The sequence below is a fragment of the Balaenoptera acutorostrata genome (assembly GCF_949987535.1).
Source record: "Balaenoptera acutorostrata chromosome 3 unlocalized genomic scaffold, mBalAcu1.1 SUPER_3_unloc_1, whole genome shotgun sequence".
Taxonomy (NCBI): Eukaryota; Metazoa; Chordata; class Mammalia; order Artiodactyla; family Balaenopteridae; genus Balaenoptera; species Balaenoptera acutorostrata.
The window spans coordinates 1242460-1258694 of NW_026645489.1; positions in this window are offsets into that span (position 1 = coordinate 1242460).

Below are 16235 nucleotides of genomic sequence, written 5' to 3' on the forward strand. Positions count from 1 at the left end.
AAGTTTTTGGTAGCTTTCTCAACTTCTCCACTGATTGAGTTTTCAATTAACTGAATGCTTATTTCTACTCATCATTCCATTGATATGCTATCCAAGGTCATCAGTAGCTTTGTCACTAAATCTAGTAGATAGCTCTTAGTCCTTACCTTTTTGCAGTATTTCGCATTATTTACTCTGGTTTTGAAATAATCTCAGTGGTATCACACTTAACGGTATCACAAACTTCTCATTTATCTCCCATCAATTTGATTGTTCTTAGTCTTAGCCTCCTTCCCCTTCTGCTTAAAATTTCTTCTCTCTGTATATTCTCAGCCTTTGGATGGCTTCATTTACTTATTGATTACTCCCAAATCAGTCTTTCTGTCCTAGATCTTTCTCCTGAAATCCAGGTAGTTATTTCTGTGTGCCTAGCATTTCCTCTTTGATAATGCATAGACACTTCAGATTAAAAATACCCAAACCTGAAATCTTTCTCCCCTCAAATCTGCTATTCATCCTGTGTGCATTCATTCATTCAATGTTTGAGCACCTCCTGTATACCACTGTACACTGTGCTAGGAACTGGATATATACAGGAGAATCAAATAAAGTCGCTGCCCTAACAGTCTAGAGGGGGAGGTAGACAAACATGTCAAATACATAATCACAAATAGGATATGAAGAATAACTAGGGGACCTAATAACTTAAGTTGGGGGAAGGGCAGTCATTGAAGGTGTGTTTGCTGGAATGATATTTAAGCTGAGACCTAAAGAGGTGAACAGTGGGGAAGGAAATTAAAATTTTAGAAGGAAGTCATGTCTGAGACCCTGAGGAGACCAAGATCTGGATATTTTATAGAACTGAGGAAAGCTACATAGCTTTAAGTGTTGCGGGTGAGAAGGAAAGTGTTGTGAGAAGATGATGAGGGAGTAGGTGGGAGCCAAATCATAGATGGCATTATTGACCATGTTTGAATTTAAAAAAATTTTTTTTATATGTACAGGAAAGCTACTAAAGGGTTTTTGAACAGGAAAGTGATAGGATCTGGTTTTAGGAAGGTAGCACAAGTAATTTAGGCTTATGAAAGTAAATGTAATGAGAAGTGAATCGTGTTTGCGCTGAATCTGAAAAGTAAGATACTATGGTCTCTTTCAGCTGCCTATACCGGAAATAAGTGTAGGAACCCTCCTTGGCAGTCTTTTTCTTAACTATAGTTCTGATCTTACAAAGTCTTACTAATTGTACATTTTTAACTTTTCTTACATTTGACCGTCTTTTCATCCAGCTCCAGCTTCACCTCTTAACAACTCCTGTCTTTTTTTTAAAAATAAATTTATTTATTTATTACTTATTTATTTTTGGCTGCATTGGGTCTTCGTTGCTGTGTGTGGGCTTTCTCTAGTTGTGGCTAGCGGGGGCTACTCTTCGTTGCGGTGCGCGGGCTTCTCATTGTGGTGGCTTCTCTTGTTGCGGAGCACGGACTCTAGGCACGCGGGCTTCAGTAGTTGTGGCTCGAGGGCTCTAGAGCGCAGGCTCAGTAGTTGTGGCGCACGGGCTTAGTTGCTCCGTGGCACGTGGAATCTTCCCGGACCAGGGCTCGAACCCGTGACCCCTGCATTGGCAGGCAGATTCTTAATCACTGCGCCACCAGGGAAGTCCCTAATCTGTTTTTTAAATTATGGTTAAAGTAAGTGAAAAGTTATCTCTATATAAAAAGAATGGAGAATTCAAAATAAATCCAGTTTAAAAAAAAAAAACTTGTAATTGAAGTACAACATACATAAAAGTGTGTAAGTTGTAAGTATATGGCTCAATTAATTGCACAGAGTTAATACAGCTATGTAATCAGTACCCAGACCAAGAAACAATATTACCAAGATCCAAGTAGCTCCCTAAAGATAACCCCCATCCTGACTTCTAACAGCATAGATTAGTTTTGCCTGTTTGAACTTTACATAAATGGAATAGTAGAGAATGTATTGTTACCTTTGGCTCAATGATGTTATGTATGTGAGATTTATCCATATTGTATCTTAGGTATTTATCTTACTAGATTTATTGTATGTGGGGTAAGATTAGATAAAGAAGGTGGACGCAGCACGTATCACACATGTTCCACCTACAAATATATCTGGAGAAAAACTCAAATAAATAAAGCCTAAATAAATAAATAACAGAATAAATTATAAGAGGCCTACACCTAGATACATTATGGTGAAATCTGAGATGACAAAGGATAAAGAGAAATTTCTAAAAAGCTTTCAGACAGAAAAAAAAAGTCTACAAAGAAATAATCAGATCTCTTGTTGTAATGCAATCTTTGAAGGCAATGAAACAGCACTTTGAAAGATAGGGGGGATAAAGATTTTCTTTAACTGATCAGAATACTGTACCTCGCCAAAGAAGCATTTCAATGGAAGAGAAAAATAAAGATAATTTTTAGATTTGCAAGGCCTCAAACTTACCATTTGGGGTATTTCAGGTGGGTTGTGGAAAATGATCCTTGTCCTCCTTGCCCATGCAAATATATGTTTTTTTAAGTTTCTGATTTAATTAACTAAGGATATAACATGTTATTACAAATGAGGTGACGGCACAGAGCAGATCAGATACAGCATATCTTAGTGCATCTTTTCATGGCCCTCAGAATCTTAATGGGATTTGTAGCTGCTGGAGATGATGTCCAGGCAGAAAAAGGTGCTTTTGGAGCTGGGAAAACCAAAGTCTACCTATGCTTTTGCCCATTTATATTTGGGGCTGAAGTCACCATTCAGATATAACTTAATGTACGTGCTTCCATTAGTGGGAACAAATACTCATCTCTCTTGATTCTTAACCAAAAGACAGCATTACCAAGGGTGCATTTTCCTCTGGGAAGAGAAAGCATTTTTTGCTTTTGTTTGTGAGTGATCAGTGGTTTATTCAGGAGGGGAAAGCCCCAGCCTAATGTTTTCCTCCCTTCCTCCACACCTGCTAGCTGCTCCCCCCACCATAGCCCCCATAGACCCTTGGCGGGGTGGGGGGCCGGTGAGAGGAGGTATGACTTGCATCTTACTGCTCCTGGTTTGGGCTTCTCTCCAGCTGGAGTCCAGTGTTCCCAAGCCTCTTGTTTCATAGAAATCTATTTATTTTTTCCATAGCCCTCACCACTGACTCTTATCTGGGTGACTTTATACTGATTTTGATTTGAAGACTATCTTAAATCCATTTCTCTACCTTTCTCCTATTAAATAGTTATTAGAAGCTTTATTCCTGCAAAATGAATCCAGGGAAGAGGAAGAGATGGGTTGATAAAATAGTACTGAAAAAGACCAGTCAAACAAAATAATTAAGTTTGAGTCATTTTTTATCTGTAAAGTAAAACAGCTTAATAATCTGCAACTGGACCCTCAAATGATTGCCTCAGATGCTAAGGTATGTGTTGGGGTAAGGGTGGATGGTGACCAGCAGGGAAGGCTCTAGATACTGAAACTGATGGAGAATTGTATATTGGCCATGGTGGTAATATTTAAATGAAAGTTATATTCTTTCAAAATTTAAGGGTAATTATAAGAAAAATAGAAATAGGCTATATATTTTCCAAATTTCTGGAGGATAAAATGGAAAAGAAAATGAATCTGAATAAAGGTAGGAAAGAGAAAACAATAACAAGAATGACAAATTGGAAAAATGGCATAAGAGGGCAGGAATAAGTTTAAAAATATTAGTAATTACAGTAAATGTGTTGACTCCCTGTGTTAGTCCCTTGTCTGGGCAAGCTCAGCCGTCCTGGACAGTGGGAAGGGTAGGCAGACCAATCTAAGTAACAGGCTGCACAATTTGCCCTAGTCAGCTCTTACTCAGGGCAGCAGAAGAGTGACCATTTGTCTTTTTCTAGTCCATGATTTCTTCTAGGGATGGGAATAATTAAAGAAATTAATTTGAACACAGTAGCTACATGATTTATTACAATGCCCTGATTGGAGTCAATATGAAAAGCAGTAGGGACACAGCACTCCTGTGACACAGGTTTAGATTTATGTATTTATGCAAAATCCAGACTCCTTCCTTTGTTTCTATTTAATACTTTCTCAGAGTGATACTACTGTACCACCTACCCTGGAACCACTTTAGGCCCATTCTTCTAATTTTGTTCATTTTGCAGTCATAAAATTAGTTAAGTATTACCTTTTCATTATATCTGCATTTTTCTTTGCTTATTTTTAATTTATATCTGCATTCTGCTCAAGGATATCAGTGTTTCTTATACACTGAGACATTTATAATTTATTTTACTCACCAAGTCAAAATTTTAATTAATCAAATTCCTCTATTAGAGTATTCATTTAAAAAAAATCCACATATTACTAGAGACATACACCCCCAAAACTGAAAATAAATGAGGGGTCTTTTGCAAAAGATGATGGAAAAAAGTCTCTTCTCCTTTGAAACTCGTTGAAAATGACAAACATGAGAATGTAGAGAAAAAGTGCCATTTTTAATGAATTATAAAATCCATAACTGTAAGACACAAACTATAAAATAGCATACCTTACCAAATACTGTAAAGAAGGGATCCTGAAACAAAGACTGAAGCAAGGGAGCTGTCTCTTTATTCTCTAAGCAGAATTGAGATCTCATTGAAAGTTTTCACAGGTATATACATTGATTCTTTGTTTAGAGGGGTTGGAATGAGTCACAGGAGAAGTGACAAATATCTCTTTAGAAAACTGCTGATTACAGGGGTGTTAGTTTATTTGGTATTTCTATGATTTTGTGTCCTAGTAAAGAGATTGCTAGAAGGGAAGTGAAGTGGAGGAAGGAGAAGTGATTAGTAAATCACAACACAAAATACCTTAACCCAAAGGATGTTGCTGTGATCCTCTGCAAAAAACTGGTGGCAGCAAAGAAAATAGATTACATGGAAGGGTGTTACAGACATCAAATCTGTGTGAAATTCTCCAGCTTGATTCCCATTACTCCTGCTTATACTTTTCTTCAACATGTACCTAGCCCACTTCAAAAACTAGACTGTGCATGAAAACTTTTTAAAAAATTAAAATATATTGGAGGATGTATAGTAAAGAATCTAACCTTACCCCCAAAGAGGTCTGACCTTTGTCCTCGGCTTGGAAAGGTCTCTAAGCCTTTGGGAAATTGTGCCTAATAGGAATGTCTTATTTGCATGGGGCCATTGGATCACACTAGGTAGTTAATGTGATTAGGGTGGGGGCTGGCCACAGCAGATAATAATGTGATTTATGGTGAGGGCTTTGGATCATGCAGTATCAGCTCACCTCTGGAAGAGGCCGGGGACTGGAGACTGCTATGAACATGGAGATTTGCATGAACTTTCCTGGTTGGCAGTATTCTGTGTGCATTGTTACACATCAGTGCCAGGAGAGTAATGCTGTCCTGACTCCATGGAGGAAAGGTCAACTGGAAGATCTGTATTTGGAGCCCTCCTGGCCTCTGTCCTGTGCATTTCTTCCTTTGGCTGATTTTAATCTGTAGCCTTTAGCTGTAATAAACCATAACTGGGAATATAATAGCTTTTGCTGAGTTCTGTGAGTCTTCCTCATGAATCATTGGAACTAAGGGTGGTTTTGGGAACCTCCGAACTTGCAAAGATGTCAGAAGTGAGGACATTCTTACGTGGGCTGTGCTCGTTGACTTCAAAGTTGACTAAACTCTTTGCAGGAGGTGTTCAGAAAAGAACCCCAACAAAAGACAGGTTAAGAAAAAGCCTCAGGGACTTCCCTGGTGGTCCAGTGGTAAAGAATCCGCCTTACAATGCAGGGGACCCGGTTCGATCCCTGGTCAGGGAACTAAGATCCCACATGCCGTGGGGCAACTAAGCCCGTATGCCCCAACTACTGAACTCGTGCACCTCAACTAGAGAGACTGCGTTCCGCAAACTACAGAGCCCACGCACTCTGGAACCCTCGTGGCACAACTACAGAGCCCACGTGCCTTGGAGCCTGCGCGCCACAACTAGAGAAGAGAAAGCCCACATGCCACAACTAGAGAGAAGCCTGCGCGCCGCAAAAAAGAGCCCACATGCAGCAACGAAAGATCCCGCATGCTGCAACTAAGACCTGACATAGCCAAAAGTAAATAAGATAAATAAAAATAAATAAGAAATAAATCTTTAAAAAAAAAGAAAATACCTCAAAGGAGGCATGGGAAAACAGGAAGAGTTTGGATAATTGTTCTACATACTCTCAAAAAAATTACAGAAAACCTGTTCCCTGTTTCTTCATGGGGGAAAGAGATTTAGCAAAAGGCTCAAAGAAAGTCAACAGAAGGAGGCGAAAAATGGGCTGGAAGAGTACAATGAAGAAATGAAAGAAGAATGTAAAATAATGAAATGATGAAAACCATGTGAGAAGCAACAAAAAGAATAGACACTGCTGAAAATACATTCAAGCATATAGTAGCTGGGATAGTTGAGAAGTTTCTGAACTTCAAGGATAAAGGTGAAAAAAAGCAAGGCAAGTATAAATAAATTATATATAGTATATAATGATATTTATTATGTTATTATAAATTATTCAAAATTTTGAGTGGGAATTTAAATATTGTTCTAGTCATAATCTCTCCACTCCAGTTCTCTGTTTACAAAAATAGTCTTTTTGTTTGATGAATTTATAGTGGAGAAAATACTTTTCTTCATATTATTTATTTTTAAAATAACATGTTAACATTGACTTTTTTGGGAGGTGTGTACAGTTCTTAGTTTTAACACATGTATAAATTTGTGTAACCACCTCCACAATCAGAATACAGAACTGTTCTTTCACCTCAAAAAACTCCCTGTGCTGACCCTTTGTAGGTACATTCTCCCCCCACTCCTAACCCTTGTCAACCACTAATCTGTTCTCTGTCCCTATAGTTTTGTCTTTTTTAGAATTTCGTATAAATAGACTCATACCAGTAAGCAACTGTTTGAGACTGGCTTCTTTCACTTAGCATAATGCCTTTGAGATTCATCCATTTTGTATGTATTGAATAGCAATACTTCACTTTAATTGCTGAGTAGAATTCTATTTTATGGATGTACCACAGTTTGTTTATGCATTAATCTATTGAAGGACAGTTTTTGTCAGTTATGAAAAGAGTTGCTGTAAACATTTGTGTGCAGGTTTTTGTGTGAACATATTTTAATTTTTTTGGGCCCAAGGGCTAAATCCAGCCCACTGCCTGTTTTTGTAAATAGAGTTTTATTGAAACACAGCCATGCTCATTCATTTACAAATTGTCTGTGGTGACTTTCATGCTATAATGACAAAATTGAGTTGTTGCAATAGAGACTGTTTGTCTCACAAAGCCTATATAATATTTTCTACCTGGCCTTTACAGAAATAGTTTGCCAACCTCTGCTCTAGGAGTGAGAGTTTGCTGGTGTTTGTTTAACTTTATGAGAAACTTCTCAACAGTTTTTCCAGAGTGGCTGTACCATTTGTATCCCCACCAGTAATGCGTGAATGTTCCAGTTGCTCTGTATCCTTGTCATTACTTGTTATTTAAAAATTTTTTTTTGCCATTTTATTAGATGTTCATATATTCTTTGAAAGAAAATTTGGCACACTCAGTACCTTTTAACCTATCATCTTAACTCTTGAATTTGGGATTAAAGAAAAAAACTACCTTATTTTAATGTACTTGTGCTAATATAGAAAATGTTTTCATAGTGAAACCATATTCCAACTTGAATGAAAGAATGAGATAAACTCCTACGAGTCAATGATAATTCTATTTTTAATCAATTCCCAGGAAATGAAAGCAAAACAATCACTTTCACACAATAAAATATATCTCTATAGCTTAATAACTATCTATGCATCTGCCACTTGGCCTACATACTGAGCTAGCTTTTTGAAGGTAGAAACTTTTAATTTTCTCATTCATTAGAAAAATAAGTCTGAAATGTGTATTAAATGCTTAGTGGGGCAGATTAAGGACAGCCACAAATTCTTTGACACTCCTCCCATTGAGAGGTGCAGTCTAAGCCTCTTCCTTTCGAATCAGTGACTGGCAGATTCTGTGACTATGCTGATGACTAGAATATGGCACAAGTGATGGTATGCTAGTTTCTTGGGATGGTCCTTAATGTACTGACAGTTTCCACTTCTTATTTTTGGAACATTCTAGGATGCCTCAGTTGCCATGTAAAAAGTCCAACTACTTGGAGGCTACCTTGGTGGAGAGGCTCTATGTAGGCACATGGTTCAAAACCAAAGCTGTGCCCAACCTTCTAGTCATTCCTGCCAAGGTGCCAGGCATGTTTGGGACACCATCTTGGACCCTCCAGACCATTCCATCTGCTAGCTGAGCGACCCAGTGACCTCAATTAATGACATGTGGAACAGAAAAATCACCCTGCTGATATTCTGCCCATATTCCTGACGAACAAAATTGTGAGTTCTAATAATTGACTGTTTAAGTCATTAAGTTTTTGGTAGTTTGTTTTGCAGTAATGATAACCAGAACACTTAATAGTATTGGGAGAAGAGAGTACTGAGGCAGCTAGAGAGATTTTGGGGGAAGAACAATAATCTTACAGAGATTTAAGTTTTTTCATGTGCTGTGTAATGATGTAAAATCTTTTCCTCATCTTTCCCCACAATCTTCTGGGAAATTGTCATCATTCACTAACACATTCTGGAGTAAACTAGAGTTGGTGGTTTCCTGAAGGAAAAAAAAATTCTCACAATTCCAATCTATCTGTCTATCTATCTAATCTTATATGTACATATATAGCTATATGTGTGTGTTATATATACATATATATGCGTACATATCTTTAAGTAAACTTTTAGAGTTATTTTAGATTTACAGAAAAATTGCAAAGATGATGCCGAGAGTTTCCGTATACTCTTATCCGGTTTTCCCTCATGTTAACACATTATATAACTGTGGGACACTTGTCAAAACTAACAGATGAAAATTGGTACATTACTATTAACTGAACTCTAAACGTTTTTGGATTTCAGCAGTTTTTTTTTTTCTTTTAAATAAAGGCCTTTTTCTGGTCTAGGATCCAATCCAGGGTACCACATTGCATTTAGATATATTTGTGTTTGTTTAGAAGAAACCCCTGGCCCAGCAGCCTTGGGTGGTGGAGACAGTTTGAACTCAAGATCTCTCTCTCTCTGTCTCCCTCTCCTACTTTTGTTCCCTCTCATTTTCTCTACCTTTCTCTCATGCACTCACTTACACACACAAGTGAGCATACAGATGATGAGAGCTTTCCATTTCTGTTTGTGGGATCCGTAGAGGACTGAGCAGAGACTCCACTGACATTCGCTGCAGCTGAGGCAGTGGAGTTTGCAAGATGCAAGAAAGGAGTGGGGTGAGCATAGCTGTTTCACAAAGGAGATGGTAGGTATACTGAAGGATGAGGACTTAAAAAGCACAGATGCAAGGGGAAGAGGGAAAGTGTTGGAGAGAAGACAGGAGTTGGAGAATAGGTGTGATTACCTGGGACACATTCTGAAGGCTCAACCAACGAGGTCTTGCTTATATTGTGTGATATAAATAGGAAAATTAACTATAATAATTTCCTTCTATGCTTGGCATTCACCATTATCTACTTTGCTTCTGAAATGTAGTTTCAGTTTCCTTCTGTCAGAGGATGGGGAGAGGTGGGAGTTGGGGTTGTTGAGGGAAATAGTTGTGAGTGGGTAGGGAAGTAGGGTAGAAAATGTCTAACATAATTGATTTTTAAGTCATTGTAGAAAGAGCAGAAATCAGCGTTCTGATCTCTGAGTCCCAAATTGTCTTTTTTTCTTTTAAGTAAGTTCTGACCAGTTTCATGCATTTGCTTTGTTATGGATTCTCTTTCTGACTTCCCCAATTGTGAGTTCTTCTGCCACACATGAGAAGAATCTGAATTTTAGAAAGTTTATGAGGAGTTTTAGAATGTTGAGGAAGAGAAAGCAGGAAGATCTTTGGGGCTATGTATGTGTGATGATTGGGGACGGTTGGTGGGGAGGAAGCTCTGCCTTTAGACAGAGTCCATTGTTTGGTATTTGTTTTAAAACCAAAAAGCCAATTTCTTAATTTACAGTGAGAAATATGGCTGTCAAAGGGACTGAATAATAGCATACTTTGGTCACAACACTTATAGGCAAGTTATAAAAAGAAGTGGTTTTTTTGGGGGGGGAGTAACCATGAAAATAAAAACAATGGACATAATTATGTAATTGGACTGCTTGCTGCCGTCAAGCTGAGATAATCTGATACAGCAGCTTCCGTAAAAGGATTCACTAAGACCAAGCAGTTTGAGTCCCTGTGCTAGGGTACTGCTAGGGATGTGGTACTCCTTTTTCTATGCTTCCATGTCAACTAACCGTTTCTCTAGATCATTATGTGTGGATATGACTCTTTTTTTTTTTTTCTTTTCTTTTTTTGTTAAAAACCACATAATACAAAATTTACCATCTTAGCCATTTTAAGTGTACAGTTCAGTAGTGTTGAGTTATTCTTTTTAAAAACTACTATTGCATAGTATGAATATACCACAATATATTCATTCTCCTTTTGATAGACACGCACATCCTCCCTCCCTCCCTCCATTTTTAAAAAAATATATATATTTATTTATTTATTTATTTTTGGCGGCGTTGGGTCTTCGTTGCTGCTCGCAGGCTTTCTCTAGTTGCTGTGAGCGGGGGCTACTCTTAGTTGTGGTGCGTGGGCTTCTCATTGCCGTGGCTTCTCGTTGCGGAGCACAGGTCTAAGCGTGCAGGCTTCAGTAGTTGTGGCTCGTGGGCTCTAGAGCGCAGGCTCAGTAGTTGTGGCACACGGGCTTAGTTGCTCCGCGGCATGTGGGATCTTCCCAGACCAGGACTTGAACCCGTGTCCCCTGCATTGGCAGGCGGATTTTTAAACACTGTGCCACCAGGGAAGCCCCCTTCCTCTTTTTTGTTACTTAAGACAAAGTTGAAAGAAACATCTTTGTATATGCGTTTTAGATACTGTTGCTTTTATTTCTAAAGGATACATTTCTCCAACACAGGATTTCTGGTGGAGAGAACATGTATTTTGAATCTTAGTAGATATTACCTGATTAGTTTCCAAAAGAGGTTGCAGCAATTCATATTCCAATCAGCAATGCATGAGAGTGCACATTACTCTGTACCTTCATCAATAATGGATAGCACTGCTTAAAAAAAAATTTTTTTTCCCAGTTTGATGTATGAACACTTTTAGATTGAGACTACCTCCTAAGTAAAGCAGTCTTCTTTCCTTTTCCAGTGTTTTATCCTTAGTACCTGGATGGCGGCACTTCTTTTGAAAAATATTGAACTCTTAATCTTCTTTCTTATAAGGAATCTGATCTTCGTTTTTCATCCATAGCTTTGTAGTGGACTGTTGGAGGTAATATATCTTTACATCTTCGATTCAGAGAAGACTTGATCAATTGTTTTGTATTTCAATGTGTCCAGATTGGCTTTTTCTAATAAAATTAACTGGCTAATATTTGTGGTGTATAAGGACTAATGGATAATCTCTTTAGGAATGGATTGGAACGGATCAGCTCAAACTTTTTATCCTTGTATCACTGAGTTTATGATTCCGTTTCTTAGTAGAGAGAGAGTCTGAAAAACATTTTGAGTTATATTACTATTTCTTAGTCAGGGAAGGGTGGGCACCTCAATTAACAGTCCCAGTAAGTCTACATGAAAAGGGGGATAGGATGGTTCCCCACATTAAAATCAGGGTGCTGTAACCAAAAAAAAAAATTTTGAGAAAAGATACTGAGAGAGCTAAAACAAGTTGCTTAAATCTGAGATGATGGAAATAAAATTAAAGATAAACTTCCACCTCTAACCACGAGAGAGTAACTATTATCTGCTCAAGAAGAGACAATAAATTGACAGCACAAAATAGAGTCTAGAAATACAGCTGTCAATACATGGAAACTTGATTAGACAATGGTGCTACTGCATAGCAGTGGATTAAGGATAGTTTTTTCCAATAAATTGTATGAACAAGTGGATATCCTAACACAATGTAAATGCTATGTAAATAGTTACCAGTGCACGGCAAATTCAAATTTTGCTTTCTGGAATTTAAAAGAAAACATTATGATCAATGGTTTGTTGAATCCTCAGATGCGGAACCTGTAGATACAGAGGGCTGACCATAATGAATCTTCAGTCCATTCTTTTTTATGGAGACCGTAATGACAGTGATCCCATATTCAAAAAGCTAAGGAAGTGAGCTTTTCCCCTGTAGCCACAGGAAGTCTCTAATAACTTCATTTTCTACTTCATTTCCATCACATGTTCCAGCGGTTCCTTAATAAGCATTTTCCTTGGATCAAGGTTGAGTGTTTTGTTTGAAACATTGACTGTTTGGATGAATGACCACCCAAATCTCTTGGGATATACTGAGAACTTTGTGTTTGTACCACATATTACTCACATTCTTGAAGAAATGAAGCACTGCATTATGGCTACCATTTAATCATTGGTGATAGGCTACCAAGGGTTTGGGATAAATTAGACCTTAGGACATATATGTTGTGGGGATAATTTTGAAGATTAGTAAAATCAGAAAAAATATTGTGATAATTCCTTTAAAAATTTTTGACTATATGTTCCTATATATATAGTAAACATATATTCTAAGTATATATATACTAAATATACTATATACTGAATATATATACGAAATAAAATTTTGATAGTTTTATGTTCTTTTAAAATCATCCTGTATAAGAAGTGCAAAGGTAATTACTCCAAAAGGCAGGTAATTAATGTAACCTTTGGGGGTAGGGGAGAGAGTTCTAAGTGAAAAGGGCAAGTTAGAGGCTTTGTAATGTTGACAATGTCCTGTTTCTTGACCTAGGTGGTGATTATACCAGTGTTTGCTTATGGAACAATTCATTAAGCTGCACATTTATGTTTTACATACTTTCCTGTATGTCATTTTTTCACACTATAAATGGCCTTAAAGAACCTGGGAGAAAATAATTGTAGTTTATGTGTTTTATATGTTATCTTCTTAGATAGAAGTTAGAATGGTCCTCTAGACCTTTGGCAAATTTGATTTATTAGAATCAGTTTCATCAAGGATAAAGAGGTAGAATGGTTGGTATTCTTGAAATATGAGCATTCTTTGAAGAAAGATGGATAATAAATAGCATAGCAGCTTGTGGTTAGATATCCACATATGGGATAGCAGAGAAAGTCTTTGATCTTCCAGAGAATGAGGAGCAGAATTTATTGCATATAGTAGGATTCAGTAAATGTTTCTTGAATTGACCCGGGACTCAGTCATTAAATGGGGCTCTTTTCAGAAACTGTTCCTCCATTAATGTTTTATTGAGAATAAAGGTTACAGTTCTTCATAATTCACATAGGAAATAGGATTCTCTTCTTTATTAAAGTGAGCCAAATGACATAGACTTATTTCCAAAATTTTTAGCTGACAAGAGTAATTTAGAGATAAAGACATTAAAGCATTACTTAAGGATGCTTGCTATTTTTCTAGGTGAAATTACATTTCAGGAGCAGTCACATGAAGTATGTTTGTATAAACTCTTCTAGGTAGACTGGATAGAATCTTTTATTTTTGCATTTTCCTTAGAAATTTCTTTTTATAGAAACAATTAAATTGAACCAATTTTTAAAAGTCACATTATTATTAGAAATTCAAGAATTCTTTTTCTCTGGTTGTGTGATTGGCTGTTTTTCACCTAGAAAATATTTATATTTTGGCTGGTCTTTCCTTCATTCTTCTGTTTTCTTTAAAGTCTCAGTCCTATATGTATAACTGGTTCACTTTGTTATAAAGCAGAAACTAACACACCATTATAAAGCAATTATACTCCAATAAAGATGTTAAAAAAAAAAAAGGCTCAGTCCTTGGTACTCTGCTATTCTCTATGCATGTTATTTCATTTAGGGAGCTACTGTTGTCCCTTTACTTCAACTATCACTTTTATGATGATAATTTCCAGGCTTTATCTCCTATTCAAACTCTAGTCCAATTTTGGTAGATTCCTTTAAGATGTTTGAATGATCCACCATTACTTCAAGCTAAACGTCTTCTAAAAGAATTCTTAGAACCAATGACTGACTTCTCTTAAACTCACAGTTTCTACCAGTAGTTAGTTCTACCATACTTTAAAGGGGAAATTAAGGCTCTTTGGCTGTGAAGTCTATTATCCCATTGATTGGCTGTGAAGTCTACTATCCATTTATCATCAGGTTTGTTTTACCTTATCTTGCTAAGTGGTTATCTCCACTGAAGTTTCACACACATTGGAATAATAAATAATAATAATGATACTTCACATTATTAAGTACTTACTAGGTGCCAGGTACTCTTCTAAGAGCTTTATTTGTATTAACTCATTTTATCTTCATAGCATTTACAGTTGTGGCTTTATGCAGCTGTATTTTTAAATCATAGAGGGGAAAAAAGAGTTAAAACCAAAAAAATACATTTTCACTGTCTTTTATATTCATCTATGTAATTACCTTTTCAATGCTCTTTACTTCTTGTGGATGTGAGTACTTTCATTTCATTCTCAAGGCCTCTCTTTAATACTTCTTTTAGGGATGATCTACTAGTAATAAATTCCCTAGGTTTTTGTTTCTCTATGAATGTCTTAATTTTGCCTTCATTTTTGAAGATAGCTCTTCTGGGTGTAGAATTCTTGGTTGATAGTTTTTTTTTCTTTCAGCACTTTGACTATATCATCCCACTGTTTTTGGTATCCATGGCTTCTGATAGGAAATCAGCCGTTAATCTTGCTGAGTTTCACGTATAAGTGATGAGTTGCTTCTCTCTTACTACTTTCAAGATTCTCTTTATCTTTGGCTTTTGACAGTTTGACTGTGATGTGTCTAGGTGTGGATCTTTTTGAATTTATTCCACTAGGAGTTTGTTGAGCTTCTTGGATATGTAGATTAATATTTTACACCCTATTTGGGAAGTTTTCAGCCATTATTTCTTTAGATATTTCTGTACCTTTCTCTCCTCTCCTTTTGGGACTTCCATTATGCATATGTTGATATGCTTGATGATATCTCACATGACTCTGAGGCTCTGTTCACTTAAAAAAATTTTTTTTTGTTACCTCAGACTGGACGCTCTCAGTTAACCTGTATTCAAGCTCACCGATGTTTTTCTTCTGTCTGCTTGAATCTTCTGTTTAAGATTGTCTACTGAATTTTTTATTTCAGTTATTATCATTTTCAACTCCAGAATTTCTCTGTGGTACTTTAAAACTTTTTCAATCTTTTTATTGCTATTTTGTAATTAGTGAGACATTGCTCTCATACTTTCCTTTATCCTTTAGGTATGGTTTCCTTTAGTTCTTTGAACATATTTAAAATAGCTGATTTGTCTTTCTCCAGTAAGAAAGGCTTTCTTACTTTCTTTTTTCTGGCTTTCTAATGGCCAGTTTCTATTGGTTGCTTTTTTCCCTGTGTGTGTTGTACTTTCTTGTATCATAGTTCTTTTTGTTGAAAACTGGACACAATATAATATAATGTGATAACTCTGGAAATCAGATTTTTCTCCTTCCCTAGGGTTAATTGTTGTTTTTTATAGTTTGTTTGTTTAGTGAGTTTTCTGAATTAATTTTGTAAAGTCTATATACTTTGTTGTGTGTGGCCACTGAAGTCTGTTCTTGGTTAGCTTAGGGGTCAGCTAATTATTGGATGGAGATTTGCCTAACTGCCTAGAACCTATAAGTCTCCCAGTCTTTGCTGAGGGTGTGTGTGTGTGTGTGTGTGTGTGTGTGTGTGTGTGTTGTGGGTATGCCTTCAACTCTCAGCTGAGCAGTAGACAACTCTGTCTTAGTCTTCACTTCCTGTACAATGTCTTAAGGTTAGCCAGAGGTGAGAGCTTAGGGCCTTCTTGGGTTTTTCCTGAGAATGTGCACACCTCAGGCGTGTGCATAGTCCTATATGTGTGGATGGTCTTCTAGATTTCTAGGAATATGTTGGAGCTTTTCAAAGCCCCTGTAATATCTCATTCTCCATCTTTTCCTTTTAAACTTTTTGGTTAGAAAAGCTGAATTAGTAGTCCTCAGGAAGAATGGGAACCATGACAGGCTGAGATAGAGCCTGGAGTGAGAAGGTCATTCATAGTCCTTGGGAGTTTTAGGGACCTTAGAAGCAGTCTGTGAGTCTTTGTGCAGTTGTCTATCATTGACCTAACTCAGGCAACCCTACTTGCCTATTTATGTATCTTTGCTCTTCTCTTCTTATGACTAACTGGCTGATTCTTTTGCTTTCTTATTTACATT